This window comes from Cryptomeria japonica, chromosome 1, assembly GCF_030272615.1.
Source record: "Cryptomeria japonica chromosome 1, Sugi_1.0, whole genome shotgun sequence".
Classification (NCBI taxonomy): domain Eukaryota; kingdom Viridiplantae; phylum Streptophyta; class Pinopsida; order Cupressales; family Cupressaceae; genus Cryptomeria; species Cryptomeria japonica.
This window is the reverse complement of record NC_081405.1, coordinates 635,543,840-635,567,509: the sequence shown is the minus strand read 5'-3', so window position 1 is coordinate 635,567,509 and position 23,670 is coordinate 635,543,840. Positions and strand designations below refer to the sequence as shown.

The following is a 23,670-nucleotide window of genomic DNA, read 5'->3' as shown; positions in this document are numbered from 1 at the left end:
AACTCATTTGTGACAAGGTTTTGTAAACTTGATCAATCACTGTAAATCTCTGAGTGGGTGCTCAGAGCAAGGGTAGGTGCTCCTTTGAGTAGATGCTCAAAAAATTAGGGGTTGGTGCTCCTTGGGTTGGTGCCCTAACATTGTAAACTATTATTCACTGTGAGCCTAGATTGGAGTGGTAGACTCGAGCAACTATTCTCACCAAGGTTTTTCCCACATTGGGTTTTCCTAGTATATTCTATGTTGTGGTTTGATTTGTGTGTGTATATGTTCTTAATTAATTAGCAGTTTTTGTACTTGCACACATAGTTGAAATTTTCTAAATACACTGATTCACCCCCCTCTCAGTGTCCATTTGTGTTCTTCACATGTGAGAGCGAGGGGTGAGTATATATAACACTTACTACCCAAGAGACTAAACACGCAACCAATGTGGGATAAAGTGAAAAAGTTCCTAAGTAAGCTTAAGTAAGTGTGAAGAGAGCTATAGTGTAGAACTAGCAAATAAAGAACTATATGGCTAAAAAACCTTATTCATGCCATGAAATGCCTTCTCCAAACAAGACGCCTAGTAGATCACACCTAAACATGCAATAAATTCGCACAATATAGAAGCATATTTGCACTCGTACCTGTATTGTTATTATGCGGTTCAAACCGTCTATGGAGTATTGGGGATCAGGATCTTTGTTTAAGATGAGCAATATCTTTCTATAATTTAACCAATTATAAATCTTAAATTCTATAAGACCAAATAAAAATAATTAAACATCTTGGAGTAGTGCTATGCTTAGTGTAAGACTCGTTGAGATCAAGCTTTTGCTTCTTTTCTAAAATGATAGAGAACTCCAAATAAAAACAAATTGGTCTCTGGTATATTTGTTTTATATTAATTACTAAGATCCAATAAGCTAGTTATTTCAATATTTTAATACCATGTAAGATTTGGCTAAAAATCCACCCAAGAATGCAAATGAATGAAGGAAAGCAAAAACAAAAAACACATATGAGCTAAATAAAGTGAAAAAGTCCCTAAGTAAGCTTAACTAAGTGCAAAGAGAGCTATATTGAAGAACTAGCTAATAAAGAATTAGATGACTAAAGAACCCTATTCACACTAATAATAACAACTTTTCACGCAAATAGTTTTTAGCACCGACTAAAACTTACAAACACAATGATCCAACAAGAACACAAAGCCTATCAAAACCTTAGAACCTTATTATTAATATTTTAACAATAATGTCATACTCAAACTAACATACCATGCCATAAACAATATAATCCTATATCTATATAGGTAACTCAATCTACATTGGATAATGATTTCAAAATATCCCCACGTAAATAAAATTTTGTAACGTCATATACATATATGGCTCTACACGATAGTTAGTGGATATGCTATATTTTGTAGCAGCTTTCACCGGGCAATTTGTTGCAGGCCGGGAAAAACAACTTTCAGGCGAATGAAATATTCCTCGCCCCTCGCCTGAGAACAAATTTTAACTCGCAACCAAAATACTTGCTTTGGTAGGGTTTCGCAATATTTTCCTGCAGACTCTGCCAATTTTTCCTTATCTGCATCGTTGACAGTAACACAATTTGTGCAGAATCTTGAGGTAAATCACTTGCCATGGTTTCAGTGATTTTCTTTTTGGAAATCTGTACGCGGTCGGATAATTTTTGTTGTGTTTTATCTCATTCGAAAACAGTCCTGTTGTTAACATTGTTTATTTTTGTTTATCTTGTTTTCCTTGTTCTGGAGGTTATTTTTGTGACAATTTTCCTGACAGAATTATTAAGTTATTATTGAATGGATACCAGCTACTGCTGATGCTGTAATTGTCATGGTTGCCAGAGTCATTTTCACATAGAATGAATAGTAGATATCAGTTTCACATAGAATGAATAGTAGATATCAGACCATCTTCATATGTTAAAAATATTACATTCTTCTTCACAAACCTTATACACTATACGACATATTTCTTCACAATTGTGTGCCATTATATTGGCTTTTGTACTTTAAAGGCCAAAATTCACAAGGCAAGCAATTGGTGTGAGGCAAAACGACCAATTTTTTTAAAGACATCTTCTCACATGGTTGGTTACATGGTTATAGCTCAGTGGTATGATTAGGTATCAATATGCTTTTGACATGATTACATTCTTTTTAAGCCACGTGACTATGTTACTTAAACAAAAACAGGGGGGCTATATTTGAGAGATCATCTTCTCACAGATAAATATCTCTGCTTTTGCATCAATTTGGAATGATTCAACATCCTTTTAGAGGCAATCCTAGACATGATTGTGTCTGGTAGGTCTATCCTCAAAGTACCAGGTTTCTATAACTGCAAAGAAGAATTCTCACTATAAAAATTTGATTCATCTTTTGTATGCAAAGAAATTGCACAGTTTGGTATTTCTCTTTTCTGGTCTCCAATCATCCAGATCTCTTCTCCTTGTGTTGTTTTCCATTGCAAGACACGCAAAGAGTGCCCTATAATCTGCTTTTTATGCACCCCTAAAAGGTTCTAGCTGCTTATTACTGCAGAAAGATGCACGACTTTGTTTCTTCTTTATGTCATGTAACATAGGTAATGTCTATGAGCCTTAGCTTCTTTAGTCTTATCTTGATTGATGAGCTCTAAAGGAGAAGTCATCAACTGAATTCTTTCTCCTTAAAGCATTTTTACTTTCTAGTCTTTTATACTTTGGCACCTATGCAACCATTAATTGTCAGGTCTTGGGCCCCTACTTATTAGTCAGTTGATAGAAAATATGGCAGTTGTGTCCATACTTGTCACACAGAACATTTGTCGCATTAAAGGAAAAATATTCCTATTAGTCCATCTTCAATTTCTACAAATAGGCCTAAAAAACTCTATTTGCATTTTAGAAAAACAATTTTGAGGAGTAACCTTGCAAGCGCCAGGTATATTATCTTATCCACTCCTATATATCTTTGGACATGATGGATTGCCCCCAAATTTCAAAGCATTTTTCTTTTTATCTCAGAAACTTGGAAAAGAAGTATACTCTTAACAAGTGCTTTTATTTTAGTTTGGTGTGCTTGCCTAGTTGTCCTCCAGGTGTGGAAATTCGCCAGGTCTAATGAGAACCATTAAATTATTGCAATTGGAGAACTCATCAATGCAGTATTATACCTTGAGCAGATTTTTTGTTTTCAGTGGCTGCGAAATACCATTGGTAACTATCATAGATTGAAAACCATAAGGTCCCGGCGGTGGACAATAGATTGTTCTATTGGCCAACCTTTGGTAGCCATCACGGCATGTCAGATAGAGGGTGTTGGCTGAGAGATGGCTCCTAGATTTACATTTTAAAAATTACGATAAAGCACAATACATTGATAAAATGATCAAGTGGGTGGTGTTTATATAATACGACGAGTTTCCCATGTTTGCTTGTATATATAACAAAATCCCATGACCCTCTAGTCCAAACTATTTCAAACTTTACAGCTTTGCTAGATCTTGCATCGCACTTAACAAATCTCATATTACTTTGCAAAGACTGTGGTCATCATTCGTGTAGCAAGAGTAACCGCCTCAATGCATGGCTCAAAACTTACTATGGTTACTCTTTACAAAACCCTTTTGTGATCTTACTTTTCTAAAGTATCCATGACTTAAAATTAAGATCCCAATACTGCCACAATAACATTGAATATTCAAAGCAATTATTTTTAAAACATTGTGTTGGGGATTACAAACTACTTGTAAATGATGTAAATGATGTGAAGATTTGAATTCAGCACGGTGCCTTTCCTGTTGCAAAACCAAATTAATGCTATATGTGACACATCGCTTAGTTAATGAGTGGAAAATAAAGCTGCCTTATTTACAGCAATAAATATTTATTGCTTAATAAAAATAATTTAAAAGGATGTGTATAATTTGTAAAGAAGGGCCCATAGTCGCTTCTTGCTTGTTACGAATTGCTCATAATTTAATGAGCTTATTTTATGGTAAGAAGTTAATTAATACATAATTAGTGTAGATATCTTAAATAAATTTATATGCAACTTTATGCATTTCAAAAGTGCAAATAATAGAATTTAAATAAAATAAAATTTGTGGAGTAGTGATTGATTAGGAAGAGTAATTTCAGCTCTGGTTAGTGGTGGGGTACACAGAATTTGCAACACTTCAGATAAGTCAATTTGTTTATTCTGTTTGCAAAATAAAAGTTAGTTTTTGACGTGCACATAAAATTGTTGTGTACTCTCCATGGGACCACAGGGCTTAACTCACTTTTTTCAATAGATCTTGATATGTAGGTTAGATAATGATATGTGAATAAGAAAAAAGAAGCACCAAATACAGAGACTAGATTCACAAAGGACATCAATCTCTGCAAAATAATAATACTGCAAACTTGAATTCCAATATGCATACGTGAAGAGAAATATACAATTATATAGACATAAATATGCCTAAAATAAAGGATTTGCAAATATATTCCACATCGTCACATAAAGATTGAAATTATCCATTGTCTATTTTATACTAACCTACTACCATCCTCACAACTAACTCTCAACTTTTGACTTTTATATTAAACTTTTACATAGGATAAAAACTAATATAATATTAATAATCCTATGTTAATAATAGCAGCATTTGACTCCAATGCTCTCGAAAGAGAAGGAAAATTTTGTGATAGTTGATGGTGAGAGATCTAATGGGCTTGATGTGGTAGCTGACCTTTCTTGGCAACAAGGTACGAAGTGGTGGAATCATGTTGTGTCATGTTCTCCTCTTTTCTCGTGTGCTTTGTCCCAATATAGGACAAGATCTGAAATCCGGAATGCTTTGACTCTAGCTTGTTGATCGAACCATCTTTTCACCACTCCTTGGTGTTTTGCAAAATTTTCTAATGCTTGATCTCTCTTTTCTTCCAGATTCATTAATTGCGTCAATCGGGCTTGAACAGCATCGGTGTCTTCCATGTACTCCTGAATAAATCTCAAAGTCGAGATCCTGAGTTGCATGGGAAAGACTGGATCTTGGCCGTAAACCAGAAAATAAGGTGAAATGCCTAATGCGTTCTTGGTCCTGATTCTGTCTGCCCATAAGGCGAATCTCAATTGGGCATGCCATTCTCTCGGACTTCTTTCTAGCAATTTCTTGATAACGCTGAGTAAGTTCTTGTTGGTTGACTCGGCTAACCCATTACCCTGAGGATAATAATTTGATGAAAACTTGAGGGTTATTCCATATTCAAAAGCCCAATTCGAGAATCTCAATGATGTGAATACCGAGCCATTGTCACAAACTAACGCATAAGGACATCCAAACCTTGTGATTATGTTTTCCTCCAGGAATTTGATTACAACTTCAGTGGTGCAAACTTTGAGTGCCTGTGCCTCTGACCATCTGGTACAATAATCAGTAGCTGTAATGATATACTTGTGTTGTGCTGAGGATGCGGGGTTGATAACACCAATAAAATCCATTCCCCATTTAGCAAATGGTCTGGCTTCAATCACTGGATTTAGTCGCATAGCAGGATTTCTTTCTCTAAAGGCTGCGACTTGGCATGTGTGGCAAGTCTTGATATGATTAAACGTATCTTTGAAAAGTGTAGGCCAGTAATATCCTGCCCTTAGGATCTGATGAGCTGTTGCGAGGTTGGCTCCATGTCCGGTCCCAAACTTGGAATGAAAATGTTCAATTATTTGTTTGGCCCCCTCTTTGCCAACACACCTCAGATATATCCCTTCATGATTTCTGCGATATAGAACAGATCCTTGAAGCATGTAATGTTGACATTTCATTCTTAATGCTCTCTTCTGTGTGGGTGTCATGCGAGCAGGACATCTGTGATTAAACAAGTATGTTACAATATCTTTGTACCATTCATCAGGTGTGACGTCCTCTAATTCATAAACTTGCTGGACTAATCCTGGTCCATCAATTGCCAATGTCTGTGCCAAAGCTTGTCCTCGAACAAGTTTCATGGGCTGGATTTCAATATCAAATTCTTGGATAATGGCGACCCACTTGCCTCTTCTTTCTCCTAATTCATTTTGCATGAGAAGAGTCTTGACTGCTGCATCAGGCACTATTGCATAAATTTTGGCCCTCAGGAGGTAATGTCTAAATTTCTTAACGGCCTTTACTAGGGCATATGCTTGCTTTTCAATGTTGGGATATCTGAGTTCTGCATCTTTCAGCGGGGTACTCATGAATGCAATTGGATTCTCATCCCTTTCTTCACTTCTCTGGGTGAGAACGGTGGCACAAGTGTAGTCAGAAGCGAAGGAATATAGATAAAAGGGCTTGAGATAATCAGGACTGATCAGTACTGGTGCTTCTGTGATTGCCGTCTTTATCTCCTCAAATGCCCTCTTTGCTTGTGGGGACCATTCAATCTTTGCGTCCTTCTTCAGCATCTCATTCAAAGGTCTGACTATCTCGGCAAATCCGGTAATGAATTTTCTGACGAAGTTGATCTTGCCAAAGAATGACTTGAGTTCCTTCTTACTAGCCGGCAAATTGATAGTGGATATAGCTTTTATTCTTTCAGGATCGATGGAGATTCCTCTTTCTGAAATGACATGTCCTAAAAGTTTTCCTTCTGTTACTCCAAATATACATTTCTTCGGATTGAGGGAGACACTGTATCTTCTGCACCTTTGGAAGACTCTTCTTAAGTCGTCCACATGATCTTCTCTTTGCCTGGAGAAAACTGTGATGTCATCCATATATATAACAATGCATTTTCCAATTAAGTCCCTGAAAGCGATGTCCATGGCTCTCTGGAATGTGGCCCCGGCATTTATAAGTCCAAAAGGCATTCTCTTGTATGCAAATGTTCCCCATTTGGTGGTGAAAGCAGTCTTTAGTCGATCTTCTGGCTCGACCAGAACTTGGTTATATCCTGAATATCCATCCAGAAAAGACATCATCTGCGACCCGTTGACAATCTGCAACACTTCATCTAGTGATGGTAGCGGATAATTGTCCTTTTCTGATGCTCGGTTGAGATTTCTAAAATCAACACATAATCTGATCTCTCCATTTTTCTTTCTGACAGGAACCAGGTTGGCGACCCACGTCGAATGTCTTACTGGGAAGATGATCTTGGCCGAGAGCAGTTTCTTAACTTCTTGATAAATCAAGGGTTCCAATAAAGGGTTAACTGGTCTCTGCCTCTGCCTAAATGGCTTGCTTCCTGGCTTCAAAGGGATTGTGTGAGTAATAATTGCAGTGTCATAAGTCTTGAGATCTTCATAACTCCATGCTATGACATCTGGGAAATCCCTCATGTTTCTTAGGATCCCGTTTCTTTCAGTTGCGGTACAGGACTTTCCGATGAACACATTCTTAGCTTGTATATCATCACCTAAATTGATTGTGTCGCACATGTTTCCTTCCATGCTGTAGTTCTTCTTTTCTTTCAATTTGTCAGGATTAAAAATTCTTTCCAATTCTACCATTCCCTTTGGAATAGTGTTTGTCTTTAAATTCAGGACACCTTCGGCATCAAATTCTGCTTCTCCCACTTCTTCTTCATCAATGATCTGGGTTAAGAAGACATCTGTGTTGGTTAAGAAGTCTAGGATGTGCTTGTCGTCTTCGAAAACTTGAAAATTGGTGATGTTATCTGGGACCGAAGGAACTGATATTAACTCAACTGTGAACTTCTTCAATCCTTCCATTGCTAATGGTATCAAAGAACTGGCGGCTTGTGCAAGGGAATTAGCCACTTGATTCTGATGTCTGTATATAGAATTGATATTGAAAGCTTCAAAACTTTCAATGAGGTCCCAGACTCGGTTTCTGTATCTGGTCAATCTTTTGTCATGGCACACATACTGCTTCCTGATTTGCCTTATAGCTATTTCTGAGTCTCCATATACTTGTAGTATTTTTGCCTTCTTCCGGATGGCTAGCAATAACCCGTGAATCAAGGATTCATATTCAGCTACGTTGTTGGTGCAAGGAAATTGTAATCTGTGAGCGGCCAGGTAGGTTTCTCCTGTTGGGCTAATCAATTCATAACCGGCTCCAGATCCTTGTTTAGACTTAGACCCATCGAACCTTAATGTCCATATTGCACTTCCTTGATTTTCTGTCTCTGGGCCTTCCTGACTTTCAGTTGAAGTATCGGATAAGGTTTCGTCTTCTGCAGAGCTTTCGGTCTCTGAATCTTGAATTTCTTCTAAGATCAATGTCTGTGGGGCCCTTTTGTATACTTGTTCTAATGCGGTCTGGCATAAAGCACACGATAGTTCTGAATGGACGACATTGTGAATTCTACACCAATTTGGAAGGAGCAAATCCCGGACGGATGCTAAGTTACCAAGTTGCACACTTTGCTGTATGTTTCTATGTACGAATCTCCTGAAATTTTCAAACATTCCATCATCCTCTTGGTCAGATCCTTGATCACTTTCAACGACAATTTCTGTAGATTCTATTACTTCTTGTTGGCCATCCTCATCTTGTATGTTTTGTATCATCAAAATTTCTTCTACTTTAGGCTTGTATGTCCCCAGATCGGACTCTAAGAATAGGACCTCATTGTCTTCCCCGTACTCGGTTATCATAAGTCTCAACCTTGGAGTGCTATCAATCTTGATTTGATTTGGGACTCCTCTCCATGGTAACCACATGTGTGCGAAATCAGTCGACACATATCCATTCAATTTCCGTGACCAATCTCTACTCAGAAGCATCCCATATGAATCAGGGATATCCACCACTGAAATATCTATGAAATTTTGAACTCTTGGGTCTGCGGCCAATTGCATGTGGATATTGTTCAATTCGCCCATGACTGGAACTTCTGTCTTGTCTAGCTGGGTGACCTTTCTTTTGGTAGGAGCGGGAGTTATTCCTAGTCTTTGACAGACAGCCAGGGGCATCACATTACTGGAAGCTCCTGAATCATACAGGCAGTTGTGCAATAATTTCTCGAAAATTCTAACTGATAGCAGGAACGGGGCCGGCTCGTCTTTTCCTTGAGAAGGGGCTGAAGAATCTTCACTGGGTTCTTGATGTTTCACTTCATTGACCTTTGAATGATCATCCTTTGCTAAGCTTTCCTCTTTTGAGTGATCGGTTTTGTTTGAAGATTTCCCTTTCTTGACCACATCTTTCTTAATTGCGACTTCCTTTTCTGGAAGAATCTGGCTAGTGGCGAGGCCTTCTTTGACAGTAGGCTGAGTTTTCTTAGTCTCGCCCCTTTTGAGTAATACCTTTCCTTCTAACATGTCTTCCTTTTTAGCTGGGAAGGTTATGGTCTGGACCATGCATTCATTTTGTTCGGATTGTCCTTGGTTATTAACTTCCTCTTGGGTCATATTGATGGTAGCTTGAGCCCTGTTGGTCGAGTCTTGAAAATTTGACCTTACCGTACTGGACTCACTCAAACTATTGATTACTGCATTTTTGATTTCTGACACTTTGAGCAACTCGTAGAGTGGTAGACTAACTTTAACTTTCTTGAGTTCATCTAACACCAACGCGGCCAATCTTTTCATTTCATTGCCTACGGGGGGTGTAATATTCCTTTGTCTGTATTCTTGTGTGTTTTGCGGATACTCCGGATTGTTGCTGGCTTGGGGATCGGGAGGAGTAGCGAAATTGTTCGGAGGAATTGATGTAGTTAGGGGCTCTTGATTCCTCTGATTTCTGTGATAAACCCTTTGGTTCACACCTCCCGAAGATTGGTGAAATACCTCTTTTATCCCTTCGACTAAGACACTGTTGTTCAATGGTGGAAAATAATACTCTGAGTCTTCTATAGGTCCATTTGCAGATGCCGGTGGGAACTGGGATCCTGGAGGTACCATTGGTCCATTAGCAGATTCTGGTGGAAATCTCCCATTTCGTGCTTGATTAACCTCTTCTTGTGAATATTTGCAGCTTTCAACAATCATGGCTTGACCGTACTGCGTGGTTGGGACCATCTCGTATCCTGTCGTGGGCGGATTTTCAGGTGGATCAGTGCTACGCATCTCCTGTTGGAAAATGTCAGCCGCGATCTTGAACTCAGGACACTGTAACTCGGAATGTTGGTTTGTATTGTGGAGTCTACACCAACTGGACAAGGCCGCCTCTGCTAGAAACACTTTGCTGGTGGAAGGATTTTCTTGATTCTGTGAATTAGGTGGGTTATCTAGTGGCGTCACCACATTTCCGTTGTTGGGAGCAGTATTCCATGGTCTCCTCTGGAAGCCTTGGTTATTATTTCCTTGATAATTATTTCTGAAACTTTGATTGTTATTTCCTTGGAAATTTTGATTGTTCGTATGTTGGCCATGGTTGATCCTTTGCATACTTTGGAGTTGATTATTCTGGTTCCTCAGGTGAGTTACCTCGGTTGATAGTTTCTTGACTTGTTCAATCAACTCTTTCATTTCGTCCTTTTCTTCTTGTGTCCTTAACGAGCTTGTGGCATTTTGCAGGTATACAGGTTGTGCTGGTGGAGCTTGGGAAATTGGGACTCCAGGGTGAAGGACCAACTGGTTTGTAGGCTGTGCGTTTGAGTATGTTACTTGTGGAATCGGATTCATAACTGGATTCTGGTTAGCCAATGCCATTCCAACTGCCTGCATCTGGTTCGGTGCTGCGACAGGTCCCATGTGCAGTAGTGGCCCGGTGATATTCTGTCCCATGTGCTTACTAACTTCAATAGCCTTTGCATACGCTGCATTTAGATCATTCGGGGTCGGATGAGTCCTTACAAACATAGCAGTGAGATGATCTAAAGCTCCATAGTAAATTTCCCTTGGGTCCGCAATGAGATAAGGGTGTCGTAACATCGTGTATGCGCGGTGAAACCTGTTGTTGAAAGAAGTGATAGGCTCATGTTCTCTCCTTCGGACTTCCACAAATTGTCTATATAACTCAGCTGGTGTAGTTGGTATACCAAACTTTGCAATGAATGCATCTTTCATTGCGTCCCAGGTCCTAATTGACCCTGTAGGCAAGTGAACGAACCAAAAGTATGCCTCTTCTCCCAATGAGTAGGGGAAAAGCCTACATGCTACATCTCCATATTCGATTCGCCTGTTACGAAGAAGGTCTTCGAACATCTTGATATGATCTTCCGCTGTGCGATGGAAATCACTGACATTGAACTTGGAACATAAATGCTCTGGATTCTTTGGCATATCATGATAGACTGCAAATTCCAATGGTGATGGATTGTTGATTAGCCAAGTTGCGCCATTAAGCACATGAGGAGGAGGAGGAGGAGGCGGAGCCTGGTGAGCCATCGTACTCTTCGAGGCTTGAAAATTTGAAGCGGGACTTGATGAACTAGTTTGGCCTTTTGTCTGAGAAATTGCCTGGATACTTGATTGGATCGCCGCTTGTACTTGTTCTTGAAGAACTTGTGATGACTCAGGAGATTCCTCCAATCTTAGTTCAAATTCCTTAGGAGTGTCCTCTCTTTTGACTCGCTTCGCCTTTGAAGTAAACTGAAGTTCACTTAGATTCTTGATGCCTAGTGTCGACCTCAATAACCTTTGATGTTTCTCGGGCGAGAAAGAACCGATGCGATCCAGCGTGAAGTCTTGCGAAGATTATTGTAGATTCCTTTGATTGCGAAGTTCTCTAGCTGCGACCCTTCAATGTTCCTCGGCTCTATCTTCTTCTTGTCCCAAGATGATTCTGACTCTGTTGTACTCAATCGGACTTCTCCTTACGTTCCACGCTAGACGATTCAATCCTGAAATAATATCTTCTTGAGTGTTGCCTATCTGCAAATTTGGTTGTACTACTTGATTCAATCCTTCATGTGGCAACACCATCGTGATTCATGATTGTGCTAGGAATGTATTCTTCTCCAAAATTTTCGGACTTCGGAAACTAGGGCCCTCCTTCTAGCGCCAATTCTGTTGACGTGTATTTTGTACACAATCATACACAGAATAAAATACCCAAAGGCATCTTATCCTCTCTTGAATAAAGTCGCTAACTGCTGAAGATATCGCAAGAAGGATCAATTAGGATGACTCCAATGTTCTTTTTAGTAGGGTCTCTACGTGTGGATAACCACCAGTGGTCGTTGTGATTGCTGTGTCATCAAGGGGCCTTACGTTGCCGAAGATTTTGCTAAACTAAACAAGCTTTTCAAAAAAATCAAAAGGATAGGGTTTGCAAGATGTCTAATCTAGTCTAACCCTAAGAATGACTCAATGTGGACAAGACTTGGTGAGATTCTACCAACTTCAATATTGCCATAAATTAACAACTCAATTGAAATTGATGCGATCTTCTAAGGTAACAAATGATTTTTCAATACATCAAAGATCAAGGACACTACCACGAAGGTACATATCCAAGATACAACAATGATTGAAGGTTTAAACGATTCAAATATCTCCAGTCGACCACGCAAGGCGTTCCTACAATCAGCAAGAAGCTAGTGGTTTGGAAAGCGAATCCTACCAAAGATCAAGTCCAACACTTTGTCCTTCGAATTAACACACTACTTTGATTGAGAATGATTCAAGAAAAATGAACAACCATGAAGATAACCAAGAGAATTGCAACAAAACACCATAACTTCAATATTTCATTGATCTCAAAGCCATCATATACAACAATTGTTTGAATTCTTTCTTCAAAACTCAATCTTGCTACAAAAGTAAATTGCTTCTAAACTCTAATCTCTCAATAATTTCTAACTCTCTCTAATTTTCTAGTTTTTCCTTATTACAAAATGAAATGAAATGAGGGTATAAATAGCATCCTCAATTACAATGAACGGTCCAGATCTAAAGAAGATCAATGGCCAAGATTATGACACCTAAACCCTAATTAGGGTTTTATTACAAAAGTTCCCCTTTTATTGCACAACATTAAATGCATAGCCAATTATTAAATTTGGCACGAAAATCTAGGAGACATAAACCAATGATAATTAAGGTGCCATGTCATCTATAACAACCTCTCATCTAGAATCCTATTCCCTTTCCAATGCTCATTTTTAGCATATGCAATGAATCTAGACACGATTCCTTCGATTTCAGCAATTGGAATCTCGGGAAGATTCTTCATTCTTTCTTCCAAGTGGATGACCTGATCAAATGCCTCGAGAAGAGTAGCGTCCCTTTCAGGTTCAAGTTCCTTAGTCTTCTCAATCAGGAGCATGGTGGCAAACATCTGGTCCTGTTGCTCATCTGTGATAACATTAGCGTCCTTGCAAAAGATGACCTTAATTTTATCCTCCAATTCCTGCAAATCCACATCTGTCTCAACTTCGATCCTCCTGCCAAGAATGGTACGTAGTACCTCAAATACTCTGTCCTGGATCGGGTTGATAACCTCCTCAACATGATTGCACCTAGTACTGATGTCCTCGAAGAGAACTTCCTTCATCTGGAGTAAGGTTGACCACTGAAGCAAACTGTGAGGTCCTCCATCCATGATCTTTTCCTGCGCTAAGACCTTCCTCGATGTTTGTCTGATTACTCGCAAGACAGGAATGATAACCTCTTTGGTATGAGCAAAAGCAGCTACTGTTATCATCAAGTTGTGGATAATCTCAAGAACCTGGATAGCCCTATGAATAGTCTTCATCATCCTTGTTGTAAATTCTACGGCAACTGTATGAGATTTGTCCATCCAAGTACTCATACGCTGGACCATACTCCTGAATCTCTCTGCCTCACCAATTGATTGAAGGGGAAGTGCCTGTATGGGTGATCTTGCTGGATCCTGACGTCCTAAAGGCTGATTGAGATGGCTGAAATATGTTCTCCATGCACCGACCTCTCTCTCAAGCTTCCTATTCTTCTCCATTTCTGCTCTAAGCTTGTCTTTCAAGGCCTCAAATGAATCGGTGGCATCATCCATCGTCTGTTCAGCTGTAGATGGACCTAGCTCAAATGTCTCTATATCATATTCCTCTGCTAGGATCTCACCTTCATACTTGTCCACGGCCGGTGTAGCTATCTGTAATTTTCTAGATCCAGTCTCATCTCTAATCATCTTGGACATCTTGGTAGCCTTCCTCTTTTCTGTCACTTCCTGGGAATGTCCGACAAGGCTCTCTAAATCAATCACATTGTCCTCATCCTCGATCACAATTACCTTTGTTAATCTTTCCTTCAACCAATCTGGAATGGCCGATCTTGTTTCTCTAACCTGTATCTCCTTATGCAATGTTTCTTCTTCTCTGGGAGGAGAGGTTACTTCGTCATTGTTCCTGTCTTCATGTAGCTCATAATCTTGGAGAGATCCACTTGGTGACCCTTGAGGTGCCTGTCCTTCTTTATCATTCTGTACCATTGACTCCATAGACTCCTCCACTTCAAGTGTCCTCTTCTCTTGTCGAGAAGATGTGCCGGATGAACGATCTCGGTTGGCCTCTTGCTTCTTCTTGGAAGATTCTCTCTTCTCAGGTCTTTCTTTCCTCTTTGAGCCTCTTGGATGGAGATTGCCTTCACTTGCACTTCGAAGGTTGCCCTCATTTGTATTTCTGGGATTAGGATTGCCTTCGCTTACACTAGCTCCACCTTCGACTGGTTTCTCTTCCAAAGTGAAAGTCATAGCTATGCCTTGCTCTCTCAACTTCTGATGCTGCACATGAACCCATCTGCAAGTACAAGACAAGATTGGAGCCATCAAAGCATCAAGATCCACAACCTCGGGCTCATTCCAATCTAACCTTACTGATTTGCTTTCTCGATCATAGGATGACTGGAGATGTCTGCCACTGTCCTGAGCTTGGTCGGCCACTCTGTAAATCTTGCATTTCCTGATGAAATCCAAAGGCAATCTAGAATGCATCTTTCTTTTAACTTCAAGATCGTCTAAGAGATTCATCATAAAATCTTCTATCTGAAACTCATGCTTAAACTTCCTACCGACTGTCTCCTCTATATATCCATGTGGATCAAAGCTTTCTCTCAAAGCAAAGAATGAAAAAGAATACAAAGCTAACTCCTTCTCTGCGTCATCCATGGCTAAAGCATTAGGACATACCTCAACTGAATTGCCTAAGATGATAGGTATTGGAACTCCATTTCCATGTCTGTGTCTGAATGCCTTCGCATAAGCTGCCAACTGTCTTGTTACCTCGAGTAACACTATTCTGTCTGTCGGATATCTCGGCAACATGTATGGAGGTGAAGGACATCCATGAACTCTGATATAAGTAAATTTCGGAAATTGGATAAACCAAACACCGTACCTCTTTACTAGTTCCTGTGCATCTTGAGATAATCTATTGTGAATCCCACCTCGCAACGTCCTCGTGATGTTCATCGTGAAGGTATCATTAACTAACTTGTAATTACTTCCTGGTGGATGATGCAAGTGAACATAGGAATCACAAACTCTGACCTCACCGGGTCCTCTTCCAATCACTCCTCTATGAGGTAGTCCTGCGTACTCAAAGCTCCTAATCAAGGCATATATGACATATGAACTCATGTGGAAGGACTTGGTAGCCTTGAGTCTCCTTAACTGTACGTCCAAGCAATGGCTAATCATTCTAGCCCAATGAATTGTTCCTTTTCCCTGAACTATCACTTGGATGAAGTAGAACATCCACTTCTCAAAGTAGAAGGCTTGAGGAGCTCCTGTGACTCGATTGAGCATTGTAATCAAATCTCTGTACTCCTCCTGGAAATCGATCCTATGTGGTGTGTTCGGGATCTTGCTCAGGCGAGGACGACTCTTAAGTAACCAGTTCTTGTTGATGATGCTTAGGCAAGCATCTGGATCATCTTCGTACATGGACCTGGCTCCTTCTATGCTCTTGTAGACCATATCTCTGTGCTCTGGAAGATGGAAAGCCTCACTTATAGCTTCCTCTGACAGATAAGCTAAAGTGTTTCCCTCCTTAGACACGATCGTTTTGGATTGTGGATCATAATGACGAGCGCACTCGATCATCAACTCATGGCACTGTATTGCTGGAGGGAAGCCGACCGCCTTAATGATGCCACTCTCAATTATCCTCCTGGCGACAGGTGATGGCTTGCCAATGTAAGGGACCTCTCGAAACTTCTTCGTACTGAAGTTGCCCAAGTTGGTATCTCCAATGTTGCTCCACTTAGACACGATCTTGGTCTCCAGTTCTTCGTTCTTTTGATCTTCCTTCATGAGAGCTGGACGACTGGTGGATGCTCCCGCCTTCGGGGTCGCCATTGTATCACCTACACAACATTTCATAATAAGTAATAGATTTTGCAATGTATAATCATAGATTAGATCAAAGATTAATTTTAGGAAACTTCATGATAAGTCCTTGAGTTATCATTTCCTAAACAACGATTGAGCTATTGAAATTCAAAATTTCAAAATTCAAAAATTAAGGCTATGACGATCAAAATTCAAAATTAAAACAAGGGATCATTGCCATACCTCTCTTGAGAGCTTAACTCTAAAAAGCAAAACAAGGAAATTTGCCTAGGCAAAATCGGAGTTTGGAAGATTTCAACGTGATCCTTTCTCTCTTCAAATGAACGTCCTCCTTAGCAACTTCGCCACCTTTGGGGGGGAGTCTTCAATGTCTTGATGATAGCAAATTCGCTCAACTCTAACTAAGGTTCGCACTCCCCTTTTGATGATGCTCGCACCACTTCCTTTGCTAAATTCGCACTTCTCCTTATTCTCCAAAATCGCATATGAATGAAGGTTCAAATGATGATTAAAAAAAATGAAATTTTCACCTTCCCTTTATAGGCGCTTACCTCTCATTTACCTCTAGGCCGACTTGGTAATTACAAGCAAAATTTTAAATAAATTTAAAGGCCGACTTTTGTAAAATAAAACAAATAAACCCCAAGCGCCCCACTTTTTATTAATAATTAATTAATTTAATGCCTTTATAATTAATTTTTTTGATTTTTTAAAGGCAACAAATAATTAATTAAATGCCATGCGCTATTTTTAAATGCTATTTAATTGAATATTCAAATTTTATCAATTTTTAGCATTTAATAAAATCCAAAAAAAATGTTTTAGCGCCAAAATTTGGAGAGGTGGAAAGATACAAACCATATCGCTCTGGTCCCTGACTGAGGGACAGGAGCGAATTATCATCTTAGTCTTGATTCTTTTGTTTAAAATCTTCATCTCCACGTTGAAACTGGCATTTTCGCTGGGAAACTCGAGCTTGATTGACTTGATTTTGTGGATGAATGTCTCCTAAGGTTAATATCGCCCTGGTCCCCTGGTGAGGGACAGGAGCGAACCTTGTGTTTTCTCCTTGATCCTAGCTTCTTCGATCACCAATCTTCATCATGAGGCAAGTAACAACGTCATCCCTCCATTCCACGCCTACTTTATTCGTCCTTAACAAGGCATTTTGATGTTTGAATGGTTTTCGCCCTGGTCCCTTGGTGAGGGACAGGAGCAAACTTTGTGCTCTAGCCTAAATTTGTCGTTTTTACACCTTGGCTTCTTGTTCATCGCCTTCCAAATGACGTGCTCGATCTTGTGTACCCTGGCTTGACGTAGTCTTGTGGGACGAATGATAGATTTCATGAATATCGCCCTGGTCCTTGCCTGAAGGACAGGAGCGATTTAGCTTCTTGGCTCAATTTGATCACCCTTTGACGTTTGGTTTCTTTACACATCATCATCTTAAGGACACTTTAACCTTTTGCAACCTTGTACGACCTTGGTTTGACATAGTTTTCGAAAGAAATGGCCAATATAGTGAATATCGCCCTGGTCCTTCACTGAAGGACAGGAGCGAACTTTGGTGTCTTGGGCGCATCCTTGTTCTTATCAACTTGCAATTGCCTTCACAATATAAAACGATGTCCTTTGGTCCTTCTTGAACACTTGAAACGTGATCAACATCCAAAACTTAAGCCTTTATAGAGATTTCGCTCTGGTCCCTGACTGAGGGACAGGAGCGAACTTGAGCATATAGTGTAATTCATTCATCATATTGACTTGCAATTGTCTCCAAGGCGCAAAATGATGTTCTTTACTCCCTTTCGAACACTTGAAATGTGAGCGGCAACCTAAATTTGGACATATTTGAATATTTCGCTCTGGTCCCTTGGAGAGGGACAGGAGCGAACCTGGGCATTTAGTGCAAATCCTTCATCCTTGGCGATCTTTGCAACTTCATTCTTCGTCGAGACACCTCAAACGTCATTGCCACTTTGTACTTTTGACTTGGAGTGATTTAAACCTGGGAGGAAGGCAACATAACCAATATTTCGCCCTGGTTCCTGGCTGAAGGACAGGAACGAACTTGCACTTGTAGGCCCAATCACACTTTCCTAACTTCCAAAATTATCTTCAATGGACTCGTTGTGCCCCCTTTTATTCATCTTTGGCCTGGAGTTCGTTCTAACTTGGCAAGAAATTGATTTAAGGAAGAGATCGCTCTGGTCCCTGACTGAGGGACAGGAGCGCCTAGGCCAATATGGAGTTTATCAGGCGTCTTGCAATCTTCAATTTGTCTTCAACAAGTTCGTTACACCTCCTTTACTTGCTTCAAACTCAAAACTTACTTGATCTTCGCTCGAATTCTGCCCTATGAGGAAAATCGCTCTGGTCCCTGGGAGAGGGACAGGAGCTAACATCAAGTTCGCCCTGGTCCCTGACTGAGGGATAGGAGCGAGTTAGTTTCTAGGCCAAGTTTTCCTCATGTTAGTGCTTTCAAATTATATTCAACTGATAAAATGCACTTCCTTGGTTCTCCTCAAATCGCGAAATTGTTGAAATCTTGCAAGGACAAGGCAATGCTGGATTTTAAGCTCCGGTCCCTCACTGAGGGACAGGAGCGATTTTTGCTCCTGGCACATTTCCGTGTTTGTGAAATTCTTCAAATTATATTCAACGGAAAGAACATGCCTCCCTTTATCACTTCCAATCCTAAAATTGTCTTGATCCTGCAGAGACAGTAAAATTTTGAAAAATAAGCTCTGGTCCTTCACTGAGGGACAGGAGCGATTTTGCTTCTTCAGGCCAAAATATCATGATTTCAAGAGTTTAATCACTTCACAAGGCAAAAACAAATCATTTCCAATGTCCGGGATCAATTATCGAAATTTTCAAAATTTGGTCAAAATCATTCAGTCAGACAAAAATAAAAAATCCCATCATTCACACTTAGACAAAAATGGGAGTTTGCATTCAAAATTCCGACTGAAACTAGACCAACTCACTTAGCCTCTGGCGAATTCACTTTATTCAAAACTGCATCCTACGGGAGGAAGCTCAAAAGGCTCTCAAGACGGACTGGACTCTGGCTTGAAAACACAGAAACGGAAACCCTAAGGCTCGACCCTAGTCCAGACAACTGGCACACTAAACCAAAATCCTAAAAAGCAGAGAGAAAGGCGAGCAAAAACGAGCAAAAAGAGGGGGTCCCCATTTTAATGGGGCGATGTGTGAAATGGTCACAACAGGATCTTATGAATTATATTTCCAATATTATCTAACATAGTTGCAGGATCTAAACAAGGGTTTATGTTGATAACTATATTACATTCCTTATTTCAATTAAATTTGTGATTCTAGGGCAAAATCCATGGTCCTCCCAAAAGGGGACATTACAATTGGTATAAGAACATCATTCTTGCCAGCCTAAGGGACAAAAGATAGTTGATGCAACTTAATCAAAGGGCTCAAAGAGCATTGGAAAGGGAAAGGAAGAAACTTACACTCACCCATAACTCCACTCAAAACAATACAATGAGTTAACAAATGGGAAACGATTTGAGGACCTTTATGGAGCACAACGAACAAACAACTCATGCCCTCATGGAGCAAAATGAGAGAACAACACAACTACTTCTCCAAGCCATCCAAAATATGAACAACAATAATCCTAGACCCAACCAAACCAATGGGAGGGATGCCAACTACAAATCATTTTGGAAATGATAGACCACCACTAAAGGTCAACTCCAAGGGTAACTAGACCCCCCTTTATAGCTAGAGGAGGGCCAACTAGAGGAGAAGAAGAAATTAATGAACCAAATCATAACTTAGAGGAACTTGTCGAATCATAGTCAAGACTTGACCCTGAAACTAGGAGAAACATTCCATTTAGAGAGTTTTGTGAGCTAGGATCAAGAATTAACCCTAGAAGGGTAAGGGGTCAACCTAACAAAATCTTACATCACAAAGTAGTCAAAATAACTCTTCCAAATTTTGATGGGTCAAGGAAGGTCACCGCTTACTCATGGATTAAAAAATTAGATACATACCTATCTCTTAACCCCACGATGGAAGAAGATGCCATCAAATTTGCCATCCTCCATCTAGAAGGGGTTGCTCATGATTGGTGGCACCATGGTTTGGTTACACAAGGCCATCAAAACATAACATCTTATGATGACTTCACCAACAAACTCATTGAAAGATTTGATCAAAAGCATCCAGAGAGTTATTTCAAAGAATTAACCTATGTTACCTTGAGTTTCCGATACAGGGGGACGGGTTTCGAGGACGGTTTTTTTTCCCAGAGTAGGGGATGGTAGGGGACGGCTATATATATATTGTAATACAGTAAACATTCATCATAGCAACATAATAAATTATAACATTTATAAATCATAATCTAGATTCTAAATCTAAAATCATTGAATCAATGATCTTTCATCGAATATCATATGAAGTTTCATCATCCTCTTCAAGATCATACTCTGACTGTCATAATAGAATTGAAACCACAAAGATATAAGCTGCTCTTATATTATAGCAAAAAAAAAGTAGAGAACAATAGTGAAAAGCTATTATGTGACCCATAATGATAATGATGGAAGAGTCTTTCTCTAGCTATGATGCTGGAAACCTCAACACACATACATTTAAATTGATTACCTTCGTGTGTACTTTTGAGTATTGCAGATGAATTCTAGGAAGAATAAAAGCTATTACCATTAGAAAAAGTCTTATTGAAAGACTTTGAATATTGTGATGATTTGCTAACTGATATAAATTTCAAAATCCTATAATTGGAGGAAATATTGTAATACACAGCTTCATCAAATCTAAGTGTACGCATGTTTCTTTAATTTTATTGTAATATCTCACACCACTGTTGCAAAATTCAGACAGGTAAAAGAAAAAAATCAAATAACAGCTGATATTTCAGTTGTTTGTTTGATCTTGTGTGAATAAATTCCATTTATGTTTTGTAATTTGTTGCAATGCAGATAATGAATAACACAAGTAGTTTTTTATTATTCTTTACTCCATTGTGTATGACGCAGGCTGTAATGTTTCATCCCACCCTTCAAAATCAAATGACACTGAAATGCAAAAACATGGTAAAGCACATCCAGTTTCTATAATAGGAAGAAAAAACAAAACCACACCGTCAATATTATAGACAATTAGGCCATAGTAAAAAATGATCAATTTCCTCACCATCCACACAAACATTAGATTTTACTTCTAAAACAGTGGTTTGAAATGTGGGAATGTCTTGCTGAACTTGTACCAGTTGAGTTGCTATCAGCTGAAAATGCCTTCCACTTAAAATAAATATAGGTCCATGTGAAACAAGAAATGCATCAGATGCACACCAATTAGGAGTCTTTTATATTCAAATTGCTGTCTTTCCGAACATGTTCAAGGATTCCAAGAGCTAGTGATATGTTGATGGAAACCTAAACTAATAACTCCTTTGAAACCATGATCATGCTTATATCTTTGTGGTTTTAATTCTTTTATGATAGTCAGAGTATGATCTTGAAGAGGATGATTGAACTTCATACGATATCGCTATCGCTTTCATAATTGCTTTCGCTTAATGAAGTTTATGCTCATATGAAGTTTCATTAAATTTTTAAATTGCTTTCATTAAATTTTTAAAATAAAAAATTTGCAAATATTTCATACCTATTGCAGCGATATTTTTTATTAAATTTATCGCTATGACTATCGCTTCATTAAAATAAAAAATTTGATAATAAATATCGCTGCAATAGAAAATAAATTTTATAAAAAAAATGGTTTTGAAATGCCACTGCCACTGGAAACGGCCGTCTGTTCCTAGGACGATCAGGGATGGCTTGGCTGTCCCTAGCTATCTCAGGGACGGTCAACGGTCTCCAACGAAATCGTTGACCGTTTTCGAGTCTTTGGGATGGTTTCCGAAAATTTTACTAGATCGGGGACAGCTTGGAAACATTTCCGGCCGCCCCCCCGTCCCTGAAACTGTTTCCGTTTTCAGAACGTGTGCCTTTAGGGTGGATACACGTATTTGGGTAACACTAGAATTAACACAATAAAGGTAAGGAGGACTCATAGAGGACTGTGTGACAGAATTCCAAAAGCTCTCCTTTATGGTTCCTAGAATAACTGAAAAGAGGCTCACATACTTGTTTATTGAGGGATTATCAGAATCCATTTGGGGCCTAGTGAGTGCTTTTGATCCTACCAGTCTCCAAGGTGCAATCTTAAAAGTCATATGACTTGACACCACTAAAGCAAAGGAAAAAATTTACTCTGAAATTGTGACACCAAAAGATAAACACTTCTATGGAAAGGACGAGCGTAAAATAACATTTCTTTCTAAAGATGACCAAGAAGATCGTCGAATGAAAAGGTTATGCTTTGATTGCAAAGGAAAATGGGAGTGTGGACATGTTTGTAATCAAGAACAAAATTGAGAAAAAAGGTTGTGTTTTAAGTGCAAAGCTACATGGGTGCATGGAAATATTTGCAACTGAAAGGACCTTAAAAGGAAAAACTTGTGTTACAAGTGCAAAGAAGAATGGGATCAGGTCATATATGTGGGAAAACAAGCCAAGCACATAATATAGAGGCACCTTCCGACGAGGAAGCATGGGGGTACGAAGAAGAAGACCTTAATAAGAGAAGAAAATGCAATGAAGAAGAACAAGGAACCATAGCCGCTACTCAAGTGCATCCAAACACCAAACCTTTCGAATATGAAGTACTCTAAAAGGATAAAAGGTAATCGTCCTTGTTGATAGTGGGGCAACTCACAACTTTATTGACGAAAGATCAGTTGCTGGAATGAAAATAGAAACAACAAACTTTAAGGGCTTTAAGGTAGCCTTGGCTAATGGATCTATTGCTCAATGCATCAAGAAAATCCAACAACTAGAGATAACCTTGGGAAAGCATCCCATCAAAGAAGATTTCTATGTTATAAAATTAGATGCCAATGTGATCTTGGGCACCCCATGGCGACACTCCTTGGGACGTCTCACCCTTGACTTTCCAAAATTGGAATTGTGTTTACAACATAATGGGCAAGAAGTTCTCTTATGAGGACTATCCGATGGATTGCCAAGGATGGTTTCATCCAGGAAAATGGAAAGGATCTTTAGACATGGACAAGGGGAATGGGTTGCCCAATGCATGATCCTTGACAAGTCCTCCCAAGGCAAAAGTATTCACATTGATATACAACGAATCTTAAAAAGACGTAAGAAGGTATTTGACAACATTCCTCTGGGTCTTCCTCCAAAGAGAGGCTTTAAGCACCCCATTGAATTAGTGGAAGTGGCAAAACTTGTTATTACCACACCCTACCGCTATCAACAAAAGTATAAGGAAGAGATTGAGAAAGCCATAAAAGAGTTGTTAGAGATGGGACATATCCAACCTAGCTCTAGCCCTTTTGCCTCCTCAGTTGTGCTAGCCAGAAAAAGGATGGCACCCTAAGAATGTGTATTGACTATAGAGCACTTAACTAAAAGACCATCAAAAATTGATA

General features: G+C 39.3%; 1 protein-coding gene across 8 annotated transcripts in view; it reads left to right on the top strand.

The window, feature by feature from the left end:
• Nucleotides 1-1,338: 1,338 nt before the first annotated feature.
• Nucleotides 1,339-23,670, top strand: part of LOC131042463 (uncharacterized protein ycf20) — a 41,134-nt gene continuing 18,802 nt past the window's right edge. For 6 of the 8 annotated variants that reach the window (XM_057975752.2, XM_057975754.2, XM_057975750.2 and 3 more), the window contains exon 1: nt 1,339-1,622. The gene's annotated coding sequence lies outside the window, so the exon portion shown is untranslated. The remainder of the gene's footprint in view (nt 1,623-23,670) is intronic. The other 2 variants (XM_057975751.2, XM_057975747.2) reach the window with 1 other exon arrangement.